At 40.7% G+C, this 15,370-nt stretch overlaps 12 non-coding genes across 12 annotated transcripts; 3 read left to right on the plus strand and 9 right to left on the minus strand.

The window, feature by feature from the left end:
- The first annotated feature begins 645 nt into the window (after positions 1–645).
- On the plus strand, positions 646–764 carry LOC130660976 (5S ribosomal RNA). Its single transcript, XR_008988171.1, has one exon. It is a non-coding gene; the product is annotated as a 5S ribosomal RNA (ribosomal RNA).
- Positions 765–1,092: 328 nt separating this feature from the next.
- LOC130659750 (U1 spliceosomal RNA) lies at positions 1,093–1,257 on the minus strand. Its single transcript, XR_008986955.1, has one exon. It is a non-coding gene; the product is annotated as a U1 spliceosomal RNA (small nuclear RNA).
- Positions 1,258–1,442: 185 nt separating this feature from the next.
- On the minus strand, positions 1,443–1,634 carry LOC130660802 (U2 spliceosomal RNA). The gene has a single exon (XR_008987999.1). It is a non-coding gene; the product is annotated as a U2 spliceosomal RNA (small nuclear RNA).
- Positions 1,635–1,956: 322 nt separating this feature from the next.
- Trnar-acg (transfer RNA arginine (anticodon ACG)) lies at positions 1,957–2,029 on the minus strand. Its single transcript has one exon. It is a non-coding gene; the product is annotated as a tRNA-Arg (tRNA).
- A 4,470-nt stretch (positions 2,030–6,499) lies between these two features.
- On the plus strand, positions 6,500–6,618 carry LOC130660988 (5S ribosomal RNA). The gene has a single exon (XR_008988183.1). It is a non-coding gene; the product is annotated as a 5S ribosomal RNA (ribosomal RNA).
- Positions 6,619–6,946: 328 nt separating this feature from the next.
- Positions 6,947–7,111, minus strand: LOC130659751 (U1 spliceosomal RNA). The gene has a single exon (XR_008986956.1). It is a non-coding gene; the product is annotated as a U1 spliceosomal RNA (small nuclear RNA).
- A 185-nt stretch (positions 7,112–7,296) lies between these two features.
- LOC130660804 (U2 spliceosomal RNA) lies at positions 7,297–7,488 on the minus strand. The gene has a single exon (XR_008988001.1). It is a non-coding gene; the product is annotated as a U2 spliceosomal RNA (small nuclear RNA).
- Positions 7,489–7,810: 322 nt separating this feature from the next.
- Positions 7,811–7,883, minus strand: Trnar-acg (transfer RNA arginine (anticodon ACG)). Its single transcript has one exon. It is a non-coding gene; the product is annotated as a tRNA-Arg (tRNA).
- A 4,469-nt stretch (positions 7,884–12,352) lies between these two features.
- Positions 12,353–12,471, plus strand: LOC130661000 (5S ribosomal RNA). Its single transcript, XR_008988195.1, has one exon. It is a non-coding gene; the product is annotated as a 5S ribosomal RNA (ribosomal RNA).
- Positions 12,472–12,799: 328 nt separating this feature from the next.
- On the minus strand, positions 12,800–12,964 carry LOC130659752 (U1 spliceosomal RNA). The gene has a single exon (XR_008986957.1). It is a non-coding gene; the product is annotated as a U1 spliceosomal RNA (small nuclear RNA).
- A 184-nt stretch (positions 12,965–13,148) lies between these two features.
- LOC130661491 (U2 spliceosomal RNA) lies at positions 13,149–13,338 on the minus strand. The gene has a single exon (XR_008988683.1). It is a non-coding gene; the product is annotated as a U2 spliceosomal RNA (small nuclear RNA).
- Positions 13,339–13,659: 321 nt separating this feature from the next.
- On the minus strand, positions 13,660–13,732 carry Trnar-acg (transfer RNA arginine (anticodon ACG)). The gene has a single exon. It is a non-coding gene; the product is annotated as a tRNA-Arg (tRNA).
- Positions 13,733–15,370: the final 1,638 nt, after the last annotated feature.

Genomic DNA, 15,370 nt, shown 5'->3' on the forward strand with positions numbered 1-15,370 from the left:
TATTTCGTTAACACTTACGTTAAATATTCGTACGTTTTTGTATTAACTTACAAATCAAATCGCAGTTATGTCTGGACGTGGAAAAGGTGGAAAAGCTAAGGCTAAAGCCAAGACAAGATCCTCAAGAGCTGGACTTCAATTTCCAGTCGGTAGAGTGCATAGATTCCTTCGTAGAGGGCACTATGCTAACCGAATTGGATCTGGAGCACCAGTTTACTTAGCAGCCGTCTTGGAATATTTATCTGCTGAGATATTGGAGTTGGCTGGTAACGCAGCAAGAGACAACAAAAAAGCTAGGATTATTCCAAGACATTTACAATTGGCTGTTCGTAATGATGAAGAATTAAACAAACTTTTGAGCGGTGTAACCATTGCAGCTGGTGGTGTTTTGCCAAACATTCAAGCTGTCTTACTCCCAAAGAAGAACGACAAAGGACAGAAGAAGTAAACCGCTACACTCAGAAAACAACGGCTATTTTTATAGCCACACATCTTTAAAAAAACATTGTTTTTTTCACAAAACTATAACCTTAAAGTCTAATAGATAATCCTTGCATACGCCTTGTCCTAAGTAACTCAAAGAAATTAAATAAAAAAATTTGATCACAACGTCAAAATAAATTGCACGTATTTGCACCTACTAATGTCTACGGCCATACCACGATGAACACACCCGTTCTCGTCTGATCACGGAAGTTAAGCATCGTCGGGCCGGGATAGTACTTGGATGGGGGACCGCCTGGGAACTCCCGGTGTCGTAGGCTTTTCATTTTCATTTGCTGTGATATATTTCTTGTTATAACAATTAAGGAACGTGGCGGTTGTTGAAAGTGTTTCCTATGACATTTTCCTACGACATTTTCAGGTGATAGTACGAGAAAAAAGAGCTTTCAAATGCATACAAACTCGATCTATTGCCGATCATCCAATAACCCTGACGGAATGGCAAATAAAATAAAATTCCGCCGCCTTCCGAGGACTTATATCGCAATCACGTTTCGTAACAGCCAAGCGAGGTTTTACCTTAGCGTTTAAGTCACCACCGACATTTGGCCGCGCAACTTTTCTAAGCTCATTCATTTTGACTTAAGGAGGGGGCGAGCGCGGACGCAGGCCCCCACTACCAGAAATTGTACGGTCGAGTTACTGACGTTTGCAGTAATCGCAGAGGTCAGCCCAAGCGTAGTGCAATGCAAGAGCCTCACTCTGGAAGAAAACCCTCATTGATCAGTCTTTACTTCCCCGTCAGGTAAGTATGAGTTGGAACTGCACCGTAGCATGAGGGTACCCTTCAAAGTTTGTTAATGCTTGTGGCTTGAGTGTGTTATAAACTGCCGTGTCGCGGGGCATAGGCTGTATTCTCCCCCAGTGTACGCGTTTTGTTCCCGCCGTAGACTATGCAGAGTGCCGTCGGAAAGAGGACTGCTATTATTCTTTTATTGCTTATGTGGGCCGCCATCGGTAATAGTGCAACACCAAGGCAACCCGTGGTCACGGCGTGAATGAATCCACCTCCATGACCCAAGGCCAAAAATCAGATTAATATACTGACCATTCAGAGAATGGCCTACCAGATATTAAACTGATAAGAACAGATACTACACTTGATCTTAGCCATTAGGCCGAGAAGCGATAAAGAACAAGCGTTGCCATGATAGGCATCGTCCACACACCGTAACTGCTTGTGGAGCATGTCACGTTACTGTAAAGCTTACAACTGTCACCGCGTACGGATGGACGGCGACATAGTAAAAATCACGGCTGTTGATTTAGCCGTAGGATGGAGAGCGACTGTAGCGAGTGGATGGTAACTTACATGAATGCTAACAAAGGCGACGATACTAAGTGCGTGATATTACTTTCCAATATGTCTGCGTACATTCCGTTTATCAACGCATTACGCCAGAACGTGCGCGCGCGTTACACAGTAGACCATGCAGCCGAAATGCGACAGTGCGACCCTGCCAGGAGTCGAACCTGGAATCCCCTGATTCGTAGTCAGATGCCTTATCCATTGGGCCACAGGGCCATGCTTATGACTTCGCCCCATCGTCATTTTGGCTTGCGCATTCGTTTTACTTACGACAGAATTCTTCGTGTTTGTAGCCATGAAAGAAAGGGACTTCTGTGAGTGAATTTTTTTACTGTGGTCTAATAAAAAAGTCGAAACGCAGTGCCCAATATATGAATTGCTCCTAATAGCCGGAAACAGGCCGTGTCGATGATGTAGGCCGACATACGCAACGCAAACCAAAGAACGCTTTATGAAAATCCTAACACGAGCGCGGAAGAAGCCCAAATTAACAGACTAGATGTAATGCTGAAGACCTCAAACTCCAGCAGCTTCTCTTGCAGACTATTGCGTCGTACTACAAATAAAAATTAACATGCTTTCGCATAGTCGCGGCACCCAAAACGGACATTATACGATGTACAGAAACACACATTTCTGTTTTCGCGCCAAATCAATTCCCGGGAGTGGTACTTTTACGTCCGCATACTTCGCACCGTCTTAAATTATATCTCATTTACACGGTAATGTTTAGTATACTTCTACTGTGATAACAAGCATCGTTTATCGTTGGATTGTTGTAAGAAAACATTAAAAATGAGTGAAGCAGCTTCTCCAAAGAAAATCGCACCCAAGAAGAAACCTGCTGCAAAGAAGACAGCTGATCACCCTAAATATGTGGACATGATCAAGGCTGCTATCGCTACCCTAAAGGAACGCGGTGGTTCATCTCGCCAAGCTATTACAAAATATATTCATGCAAATTACAAAGTTGCTGAAAACTCAGATCATCATCTGAAAATGGCTCTTAAACGAGGAGTAACATCAGGCGATTTGATTCAAACTAAAGGCACTGGTGCTTCTGGATCATTCAAGCTAGGTCAGGTAAAAAAAGAAAAACCTAAGAAAAAGGCCGCAGCAAAAAAGCCAACGGCAAAGAAGCCTACTGCAAAGAAAAGTACACCAAAAAAGAAGCCAGCAAAGAAGAGCACGCCAAAGAAAGCAGCAAAGAAGCCTGCCACAAAGAAAGCCTCGGCTAAGAAACCAGCAGCTAAGAAACCCACAAAGAAGCCTGTTGCTAAAAAACCTGCAGCAAAGAAGGTCAAAAAGACTCCCAAAAAGGCAGCAAAGAAGACCGCAAAAAAATAATTTGTGTGTATCTGGCTATTACATTAACAAACGGCTATTTTTATAGCCACACATTTACAAAAAAACATTATCTTGGTACAAAGTTAAACTTGTTTAAGTCACTTAAACAGTTAAAAAAGAGTAAATTTAAGATTAGATTCCCTAAGTTTAAGTATTTTCGTTTTTAAATTTCTTATTTTCTTGCTTTTACTTTTCTTGCCCTTCATATTTTTAACATTGTCAAACTTTATGTAGCATAAAATTTTTATGTAGCATAAAATTTAAACAGAAAGCAGGACAAAGTTTGATATAAAAAGCTAGCCGTAATATTTTTTATGGATGTGTGGCTATAAAAATAGCCGTTTTTTGTTTGGTAAGATGCTTAGGCACGTTCCCCACGAATTCTTCTTGCCAACTGGATGTCTTTAGGCATGATTGTAACTCGTTTTGCGTGAATGGCACACAAGTTAGTATCCTCGAACAAGCCAACAAGGTACGCTTCAGAAGCCTCTTGCAGAGCCATAACGGCTGTGCTCTGGAATCGCAGATCTGTTTTGAAGTCCTGAGCAATTTCTCGCACAAGACGCTGGAAAGGCAACTTGCGGATCAAGAGCTCGGTTGACTTCTGGTATCTTCTGATTTCTCTGAGAGCAACTGTACCAGGTCTGTAACGATGTGGTTTTTTCACTCCTCCAGTAGCTGGTGCGCTTTTCCTCGCAGCTTTAGTGGCGAGTTGTTTTCGTGGAGCCTTTCCTCCAGTAGATTTACGTGCAGTTTGCTTTGTACGAGCCATATTTTAAGAAGTCGATGTAGTACGGATACACAAGACGGTCTAAAATGCACTATCGCGCCAAAGTTTTATTTCTCATATTGATTGACAGCTAAGGTTCAAAACAAACCATTTGATTGGTGCTAAGAAAGTAATTTCTGATTGGCTGCATAATGACATTACGCTCATTACTTTAACATTTTTATAAAATCTGTGTTTTTTGGCTACGGGAAAACGGCTGTATCTTCTGATACACAAAAGCTTTTGACTTTTTTTTTTTTTAGTAAGTAGCAGAAGGTTTGGCGAATTCCAACGATGCCAAATTTATTGCCTTACTGAAACATTAAGACCACGAATTTTTAAAAAAACTACAGTTTTACTTAAAAAAATGTACAAAATGTTCGGAACATTTTGTAATGACGCAACTCTATTGGTTAATTAGGGTGTTTCCACGAGCAGTAGGTAATTTTATGGCCTCTTTTTAAAGCTGTCTGAATTCTGTTAACTCAAACGTTGTTTTTGTACTCGTTCTGTACGCAACTATATCAATATGTCTGGACGCGGAAAAGGAGGTAAAGGATTGGGAAAAGGAGGTGCTAAACGTCACCGAAAAATTCTTCGTGATAACATTCAGGGAATCACAAAACCTGCTATTCGGCGTCTTGCTCGACGAGGTGGTGTCAAACGTATCTCTGGCCTTATCTATGAGGAAACCAGAGGTGTACTGAAGGTTTTCTTAGAGAATGTTATTCGTGATGCTGTAACCTACACAGAGCACGCTAAACGCAAGACCGTTACCGCTATGGATGTTGTTTATGCCTTAAAACGTCAAGGAAGAACTCTTTACGGATTCGGAGGTTAAGCGTTGTCATTGCTCAACAAAAACGGCTATTTTTATAGCCACAAATCTTTTAAAACATTACTTTGTGCACGCTTCCAAATTACACAATGTGTAAAGTCTTGTCACAGTTACATTTATTGCTATACGATACTATGTCATATATGACACAAAAAAAATTTAGAAATACTTTGTAGGGTTAATTTGCCTGGGAGTGTTTCCGTGAAAAGCTGGGTTAAGTTAAATGTAAGCAATAACATGGATCAATGTACTTGTCTTTTCTGCAAGTACAGCTAATAATACGTATGAAAAGTGAAGCTAATCCACACACACATGGGGAAGTATTTTAAATGTAGGCTAGTGTTCTTAAGCACATTATTTAGAAGTTTTATTAACTTCGGTTAACTTGTAGTGACGCCAAGTAAATGTTTTTTTAAAGATGTGTGGTCTTAAAAAAGACCGTTTGTGTTTGGTAGACGTTGGTTTACTTGCTGCTTGTGTATTTTGTGACGGCTTTTGTTCCTTCACTGACTGCGTGTTTTGCAAGTTCTCCAGGCAAGAGAAGACGTACTGCGGTTTGAATTTCACGAGAAGAGATGGTCGACTTTTTGTTTTGAAGAGCCAAACGCGAAGCTTCGGAAGCAATGCGCTCAAAGATGTCGTTGACAAATGAGTTCATGATGCTCATAGCTTTGCTTGAAACTCCGACATCTGGGTGAACTTGTTTCAAAACATTGTAGATGTAAATAGCATAACTTTCCTTTCTCTTTCTCTTGCGTTTCTTTTCACCAGTTCCACCAATCTTTCCTCCTTTTTTGCCGGCTCTTTTTTCACCTTTCTTGGCTACTTTAGGTGCCTGTTTTCCTCCTTTAGCTGCTGCGTCAGACATGGTTAAAAATTTTTGCTACTTAACTTGTAAATAAGCATTAAACTGCAAGTCAAAACTTTTTGTTTATAAGTAAAAAAATCGGATCGAATTCGATCCGAAAACGCCGATACGCAATTTAATTGGTTAAAAAAAAAATCTTTTGTTTAATACTTAATTATGATTGGTTAAAAAAACATGATTTCGATCCTATTTTATTATGATGAAAAAACGAGTAAAGTTTATTTCGTTAACACTTACGTTAAATATTCGTACGTTTTTGTATTAACTTACAAATCAAATCGCAGTTATGTCTGGACGTGGAAAAGGTGGAAAAGCTAAGGCTAAAGCCAAGACAAGATCCTCAAGAGCTGGACTTCAATTTCCAGTCGGTAGAGTGCATAGATTCCTTCGTAGAGGGCACTATGCTAACCGAATTGGATCTGGAGCACCAGTTTACTTAGCAGCCGTCTTGGAATATTTATCTGCTGAGATATTGGAGTTGGCTGGTAACGCAGCAAGAGACAACAAAAAAGCTAGGATTATTCCAAGACATTTACAATTGGCTGTTCGTAATGATGAAGAATTAAACAAACTTTTGAGCGGTGTAACCATTGCAGCTGGTGGTGTTTTGCCAAACATTCAAGCTGTCTTACTCCCAAAGAAGAACGACAAAGGACAGAAGAAGTAAACCGCTACACTCAGAAAACAACGGCTATTTTTATAGCCACACATCTTTAAAAAAACATTGTTTTTTTCACAAAACTATAACCTTAAAGTCTAATAGATAATCCATGCATACGCCTTGTCCTAAGTAACTCAAAGAAATTAAATAAAAAAATTTGATCACAACGTCAAAATAAATTGCACGTATTTGCACCTACTAATGTCTACGGCCATACCACGATGAACACACCCGTTCTCGTCTGATCACGGAAGTTAAGCATCGTCGGGCCGGGATAGTACTTGGATGGGGGACCGCCTGGGAACTCCCGGTGTCGTAGGCTTTTCATTTTCATTTGCTGTGATATATTTCTTGTTATAACAATTAAGGAACGTGGCGGTTGTTGAAAGTGTTTCCTATGACATTTTCCTACGACATTTTCAGGTGATAGTACGAGAAAAAAGAGCTTTCAAATGCATACAAACTCGATCTATTGCCGATCATCCAATAACCCTGACGGAATGGCAAATAAAATAAAATTCCGCCGCCTTCCGAGGACTTATATCGCAATCACGTTTCGTAACAGCCAAGCGAGGTTTTACCTTAGCGTTTAAGTCACCACCGACATTTGGCCGCGCAACTTTTCTAAGCTCATTCATTTTGACTTAAGGAGGGGGCGAGCGCGGACGCAGGCCCCCACTACCAGAAATTGTACGGTCGAGTTACTGACGTTTGCAGTAATCGCAGAGGTCAGCCCAAGCGTAGTGCAATGCAAGAGCCTCACTCTGGAAGAAAACCCTCATTGATCAGTCTTTACTTCCCCGTCAGGTAAGTATGAGTTGGAACTGCACCGTAGCATGAGGGTACCCTTCAAAGTTTGTTAATGCTTGTGGCTTGAGTGTGTTATAAACTGCCGTGTCGCGGGGCATAGGCTGTATTCTCCCCCAGTGTACGCGTTTTGTTCCCGCCGTAGACTATGCAGAGTGCCGTCGGAAAGAGGACTGCTATTATTCTTTTATTGCTTATGTGGGCCGCCATCGGTAATAGTGCAACACCAAGGCAACCCGTGGTCACGGCGTGAATGAATCCACCTCCATGACCCAAGGCCAAAAATCAGATTAATATACTGACCATTCAGAGAATGGCCTACCAGATATTAAACTGATAAGAACAGATACTACACTTGATCTTAGCCATTAGGCCGAGAAGCGATAAAGAACAAGCGTTGCCATGATAGGCATCGTCCACACACCGTAACTGCTTGTGGAGCATGTCACGTTACTGTAAAGCTTACAACTGTCACCGCGTACGGATGGACGGCGACATAGTAAAAATCACGGCTGTTGATTTAGCCGTAGGATGGAGAGCGACTGTAGCGAGTGGATGGTAACTTACATGAATGCTAACAAAGGCGACGATACTAAGTGCGTGATATTACTTTCCAATATGTCTGCGTACATTCCGTTTATCAACGCATTACGCCAGAACGTGCGCGCGCGTTACACAGTAGACCATGCAGCCGAAATGCGACAGTGCGACCCTGCCAGGAGTCGAACCTGGAATCCCCTGATTCGTAGTCAGATGCCTTATCCATTGGGCCACAGGGCCATGCTTATGACTTCGCCCCATCGTCATTTTGGCTTGCGCATTCGTTTTACTTACGACAGAATTCTTCGTGTTTGTAGCCATGAAAGAAAGGGACTTCTGTGAGTGAATTTTTTTACTGTGGTCTAATAAAAAAGTCGAAACGCAGTGCCCAATATATGAATTGCTCCTAATAGCCGGAAACAGGCCGTGTCGATGATGTAGGCCGACATACGCAACGCAAACCAAAGAACGCTTTATGAAAATCCTAACACGAGCGCGGAAGAAGCCCAAATTAACAGACTAGATGTAATGCTGAAGACCTCAAACTCCAGCAGCTTCTCTTGCAGACTATTGCGTCGTACTACAAATAAAAATTAACATGCTTTCGCATAGTCGCGGCACCCAAAACGGACATTATACGATGTACAGAAACACACATTTCTGTTTTCGCGCCAAATCAATTCCCGGGAGTGGTACTTTTACGTCCGCATACTTCGCACCGTCTTAAATTATATCTCATTTACACGGTAATGTTTAGTATACTTCTACTGTGATAACAAGCATCGTTTATCGTTGGATTGTTGTAAGAAAACATTAAAAATGAGTGAAGCAGCTTCTCCAAAGAAAATCGCACCCAAGAAGAAACCTGCTGCAAAGAAGACAGCTGATCACCCTAAATATGTGGACATGATCAAGGCTGCTATCGCTACCCTAAAGGAACGCGGTGGTTCATCTCGCCAAGCTATTACAAAATATATTCATGCAAATTACAAAGTTGCTGAAAACTCAGATCATCATCTGAAAATGGCTCTTAAACGAGGAGTAACATCAGGCGATTTGATTCAAACTAAAGGCACTGGTGCTTCTGGATCATTCAAGCTAGGTCAGGTAAAAAAAGAAAAACCTAAGAAAAAGGCCGCAGCAAAAAAGCCAACGGCAAAGAAGCCTACTGCAAAGAAAAGTACACCAAAAAAGAAGCCAGCAAAGAAGAGCACGCCAAAGAAAGCAGCAAAGAAGCCTGCCACAAAGAAAGCCTCGGCTAAGAAACCAGCAGCTAAGAAACCCACAAAGAAGCCTGTTGCTAAAAAACCTGCAGCAAAGAAGGTCAAAAAGACTCCCAAAAAGGCAGCAAAGAAGACCGCAAAAAAATAATTTGTGTGTATCTGGCTATTACATTAACAAACGGCTATTTTTATAGCCACACATTTACAAAAAAACATTATCTTGGTACAAAGTTAAACTTGTTTAAGTCACTTAAACAGTTAAAAAAGAGTAAATTTAAGATTAGATTCCCTAAGTTTAAGTATTTTCGTTTTTAAATTTCTTATTTTCTTGCTTTTACTTTTCTTGCCCTTCATATTTTTAACATTGTCAAACTTTATGTAGCATAAAATTTTTATGTAGCATAAAATTTAAACAGAAAGCAGGACAAAGTTTGATATAAAAAGCTAGCCGTAATATTTTTTTATGGATGTGTGGCTATAAAAATAGCCGTTTTTTGTTTGGTAAGATGCTTAGGCACGTTCCCCACGAATTCTTCTTGCCAACTGGATGTCTTTAGGCATGATTGTAACTCGTTTTGCGTGAATGGCACACAAGTTAGTATCCTCGAACAAGCCAACAAGGTACGCTTCAGAAGCCTCTTGCAGAGCCATAACGGCTGTGCTCTGGAATCGCAGATCTGTTTTGAAGTCCTGAGCAATTTCTCGCACAAGACGCTGGAAAGGCAACTTGCGGATCAAGAGCTCGGTTGACTTCTGGTATCTTCTGATTTCTCTGAGAGCAACTGTACCAGGTCTGTAACGATGTGGTTTTTTCACTCCTCCAGTAGCTGGTGCGCTTTTCCTCGCAGCTTTAGTGGCGAGTTGTTTTCGTGGAGCCTTTCCTCCAGTAGATTTACGTGCAGTTTGCTTTGTACGAGCCATATTTTAAGAAGTCGATGTAGTACGGATACACAAGACGGTCTAAAATGCACTATCGCGCCAAAGTTTTATTTCTCATATTGATTGACAGCTAAGGTTCAAAACAAACCATTTGATTGGTGCTAAGAAAGTAATTTCTGATTGGCTGCATAATGACATTACGCTCATTACTTTAACATTTTTATAAAATCTGTGTTTTTTGGCTACGGGAAAACGGCTGTATCTTCTGATACACAAAAGCTTTTGACTTTTTTTTTTTTTAGTAAGTAGCAGAAGGTTTGGCGAATTCCAACGATGCCAAATTTATTGCCTTACTGAAACATTAAGACCACGAATTTTTAAAAAAACTACAGTTTTACTTAAAAAAATGTACAAAATGTTCGGAACATTTTGTAATGACGCAACTCTATTGGTTAATTAGGGTGTTTCCACGAGCAGTAGGTAATTTTATGGCCTCTTTTTAAAGCTGTCTGAATTCTGTTAACTCAAACGTTGTTTTTGTACTCGTTCTGTACGCAACTATATCAATATGTCTGGACGCGGAAAAGGAGGTAAAGGATTGGGAAAAGGAGGTGCTAAACGTCACCGAAAAATTCTTCGTGATAACATTCAGGGAATCACAAAACCTGCTATTCGGCGTCTTGCTCGACGAGGTGGTGTCAAACGTATCTCTGGCCTTATCTATGAGGAAACCAGAGGTGTACTGAAGGTTTTCTTAGAGAATGTTATTCGTGATGCTGTAACCTACACAGAGCACGCTAAACGCAAGACCGTTACCGCTATGGATGTTGTTTATGCCTTAAAACGTCAAGGAAGAACTCTTTACGGATTCGGAGGTTAAGCGTTGTCATTGCTCAACAAAAACGGCTATTTTTATAGCCACAAATCTTTTAAAACATTACTTTGTGCACGCTTCCAAATTACACAATGTGTAAAGTCTTGTCACAGTTACATTTATTGCTATACGATACTATGTCATATATGACACAAAAAAAATTTAGAAATACTTTGTAGGGTTAATTTGCCTGGGAGTGTTTCCGTGAAAAGCTGGGTTAAGTTAAATGTAAGCAATAACATGGATCAATGTACTTGTCTTTTCTGCAAGTACAGCTAATAATACGTATGAAAAGTGAAGCTAATCCACACACACATGGGGAAGTATTTTAAATGTAGGCTAGTGTTCTTAAGCACATTATTTAGAAGTTTTATTAACTTCGGTTAACTTGTAGTGACGCCAAGTAAATGTTTTTTTAAAGATGTGTGGTCTTAAAAAAGACCGTTTGTGTTTGGTAGACGTTGGTTTACTTGCTGCTTGTGTATTTTGTGACGGCTTTTGTTCCTTCACTGACTGCGTGTTTTGCAAGTTCTCCAGGCAAGAGAAGACGTACTGCGGTTTGAATTTCACGAGAAGAGATGGTCGACTTTTTGTTTTGAAGAGCCAAACGCGAAGCTTCGGAAGCAATGCGCTCAAAGATGTCGTTGACAAATGAGTTCATGATGCTCATAGCTTTGCTTGAAACTCCGACATCTGGGTGAACTTGTTTCAAAACATTGTAGATGTAAATAGCATAACTTTCCTTTCTCTTTCTCTTGCGTTTCTTTTCACCAGTTCCACCAATCTTTCCTCCTTTTTTGCCGGCTCTTTTTTCACCTTTCTTGGCTACTTTAGGTGCCTGTTTTCCTCCTTTAGCTGCTGCGTCAGACATGGTTAAAAATTTTTGCTACTTAACTTGTAAATAAGCATTAAACTGCAAGTCAAAACTTTTTGTTTATAAGTAAAAAAATCGGATCGAATTCGATCCGAAAACGCCGATACGCAATTTAATTGGTTAAAAAAAAAATCTTTTGTTTAATACTTAATTATGATTGGTTAAAAAAACATGATTTCGATCCTATTTTTATGATGAAAAAACGAGTAAAGTTTATTTCGTTAACACTTACGTTAAATATTCGTACGTTTTTGTATTAACTTACAAATCAAATCGCAGTTATGTCTGGACGTGGAAAAGGTGGAAAAGCTAAGGCTAAAGCCAAGACAAGATCCTCAAGAGCTGGACTTCAATTTCCAGTCGGTAGAGTGCATAGATTCCTTCGTAGAGGGCACTATGCTAACCGAATTGGATCTGGAGCACCAGTTTACTTAGCAGCCGTCTTGGAATATTTATCTGCTGAGATATTGGAGTTGGCTGGTAACGCAGCAAGAGACAACAAAAAAGCTAGGATTATTCCAAGACATTTACAATTGGCTGTTCGTAATGATGAAGAATTAAACAAACTTTTGAGCGGTGTAACCATTGCAGCTGGTGGTGTTTTGCCAAACATTCAAGCTGTCTTACTCCCAAAGAAGAACGACAAAGGACAGAAGAAGTAAACCGCTACACTCAGAAAACAACGGCTATTTTTATAGCCACACATCTTTAAAAAAACATTGTTTTTTTCACAAAACTATAACCTTAAAGTCTAATAGATAATCCATGCATACGCCTTGTCCTAAGTAACTCAAAGAAATTAAATAAAAAAATTTGATCACAACGTCAAAATAAATTGCACGTATTTGCACCTACTAATGTCTACGGCCATACCACGATGAACACACCCGTTCTCGTCTGATCACGGAAGTTAAGCATCGTCGGGCCGGGATAGTACTTGGATGGGGGACCGCCTGGGAACTCCCGGTGTCGTAGGCTTTTCATTTTCATTTGCTGTGATATATTTCTTGTTATAACAATTAAGGAACGTGGCGGTTGTTGAAAGTGTTTCCTATGACATTTTCCTACGACATTTTCAGGTGATAGTACGAGAAAAAAGAGCTTTCAAATGCATACAAACTCGATCTATTGCCGATCATCCAATAACCCTGACGGAATGGCAAATAAAATAAAATTCCGCCGCCTTCCGAGGACTTATATCGCAATCACGTTTCGTAACAGCCAAGCGAGGTTTTACCTTAGCGTTTAAGTCACCACCGACATTTGGCCGCGCAACTTTTCTAAGCTCATTCATTTTGACTTAAGGAGGGGGCGAGCGCGGACGCAGGCCCCCACTACCAGAAATTGTACGGTCGAGTTACTGACGTTTGCAGTAATCGCAGAGGTCAGCCCAAGCGTAGTGCAATGCAAGAGCCTCACTCTGGAAGAAAACCCTCATTGATCAGTCTTTACTTCCCCGTCAGGTAAGTATGAGTTGGAACTGCACCGTAGCATGAGGGTACCCTTCAAAGTTTGTTAATGCTTGTGGCTTGAGTGTGTTATAAACTGCCGTGTCGCGGGGCATAGGCTGTATTCTCCCCCAGTGTACGCGTTTTGTTCCCGCCGTAGACTATGCAGAGTGCCGTCGAAAGAGGACTGCTATTATTCTTTTATTGCTTATGTGGGCCGCATCGGTAATAGTGCAACACCAAGGCAACCCGTGGTCACGGCGTGAATGAATCCACCTCATGACCCAAGGCCAAAAATCAGATTAATATACTGACCATTCAGAGAATGGCCTACCAGATATTAAACTGATAAGAACAGATACTACACTTGATCTTAGCCATTAGGCCGAGAAGCGATAAAGAACAAGCGTTGCCATGATAGGCATCGTCCACACACCGTAACTGCTTGTGGAGCATGTCACGTTACTGTAAAGCTTACAACTGTCACCGCGTACGGATGGACGGCGACATAGTAAAAATCACGGCTGTTGATTTAGCCGTAGGATGGAGAGCGACTGTAGCGAGTGGATGGTAACTTACATGAATGCTAACAAAGCGACGATACTAAGTGCGTGATATTACTTTCCAATATGTCTGCGTACATTCCGTTTATCAACGCATTACGCCAGAACGTGCGCGCGCGTTACACAGTAGACCATGCAGCCGAAATGCGACAGTGCGACCCTGCCAGGAGTCGAACCTGGAATCCCCTGATTCGTAGTCAGATGCCTTATCCATTGGGCCACAGGGCCATGCTTATGACTTTCGCCCCATCGTCATTTTGGCTTGCGCATTCGTTTTACTTACGACAGAATTCTTCGTGTTTGTAGCCATGAAAGAAAGGGACTTCTGTGAGTGAATTTTTTTACTGTGGTCTAATAAAAAAGTCGAAACGCAGTGCCCAATATATGAATTGCTCCTAATAGCCGGAAACAGGCCGTGTCGATGAATGTAGGCCGACATACGCAACGCAAAACCAAAGAACGCTTTATGAAAATCCTAACACGAGCGCGGAAGAAGCCAAATTAACAGACTAGATGTAATGCTGAAGACCTCAAACTCCAGCAGCTTCTCTTGCAGACTATTGCGTCGTACTACAAATAAAAATTAACATGCTTTCGCATAGTCGCGGCACCCAAAACGGACATTATACGATGTACAGAAACACACATTTCTGTTTTCGCGCCAAATCAATTCCCGGGAGTGGTACTTTTACGTCCGCATACTTCGCACCGTCTTAAATTATATCTCATTTACACGGTAATGTTTAGTATACTTCTACTGTGATAACAAGCATCGTTTATCGTTGGATTGTTGTAAGAAAACAATTAAAAATGAGTGAAGCAGCTTCTCCAAAGAAAATCGCACCCAAGAAGAAACCTGCTGCAAAGAAGACAGCTGATCACCCTAAATATGTGGACATGATCAAGGCTGCTATCGCTACCCTAAAGGAACGCGGTGGTTCATCTCGCCAAGCTATTACAAAAATATATTCATGCAAATTACAAAGTTGCTGAAAACTCAGATCATCATCTGAAAATGGCTCTTAAACGAGGAGTAACATCAGGCGATTTGATTCAAACTAAAGGCACTGGTGCTTCTGGATCATTCAAGCTAGGTCAGGTAAAAAAAGAAAAACCTAAGAAAAAGGCCGCAGCAAAAAAGCCAACGGCAAAGAAGCCTACTGCAAAGAAAAGTACACCAAAAAAGAAGCCAGCAAAGAAGAGCACGCCAAAGAAAAGCAGCAAAGAAGCCTGCCACAAAGAAAGCCTCGGCTAAGAAACCAGCAGCTAAGAAACCCACAAAGAAGCCTGTTGCTAAAAAACCTGCAGCAAAGAAGGTCAAAAAGACTCCCAAAAAGGCAGCAAAGAAGACCGCAAAAAAATAATTTGTGTGTATCTGGCTATTACATTAACAAACGGCTATTTTTATAGCCACACATTTACAAAAAAACATTATCTTGGTACAAAGTTAAACTTGTTTAAGTCACTTAAACAGTTAAAAAAGAGTAAATTTAAGATTAGATTCCCTAAGTTTAAGTATTTTCGTTTTTAAATTTCTTATTTTCTTGCTTTTACTTTTCTTGCCCTTCATATTTTTAACATTGTCAAACTTTATGTAGCATAAAATTTTATGTAGCATAAAATTTAAACAGAAAGCAGGACAAAGTTTGATATAAAAAGCTAGCCGTAATATTTTTTATGGATGTGTGGCTATAAAAATAGCCGTTTTTTGTTTGGTAAGATGCTTAGGCACGTTCCCCACGAATTCTTCTTGCCAACTGGATGTCTTTAGGCATGATTGTAACTCGTTTTGCGTGAATGGCACACAAGTTAGTATCCTCGAACAAGCCAACAAGGTACGCTTCAGAAGCCTCTTGCAGAGCCATA

Source organism: Hydractinia symbiolongicarpus, chromosome 9 (genome assembly GCF_029227915.1).
Source record: "Hydractinia symbiolongicarpus strain clone_291-10 chromosome 9, HSymV2.1, whole genome shotgun sequence".
Taxonomy (NCBI): domain Eukaryota; kingdom Metazoa; phylum Cnidaria; class Hydrozoa; order Anthoathecata; family Hydractiniidae; genus Hydractinia; species Hydractinia symbiolongicarpus.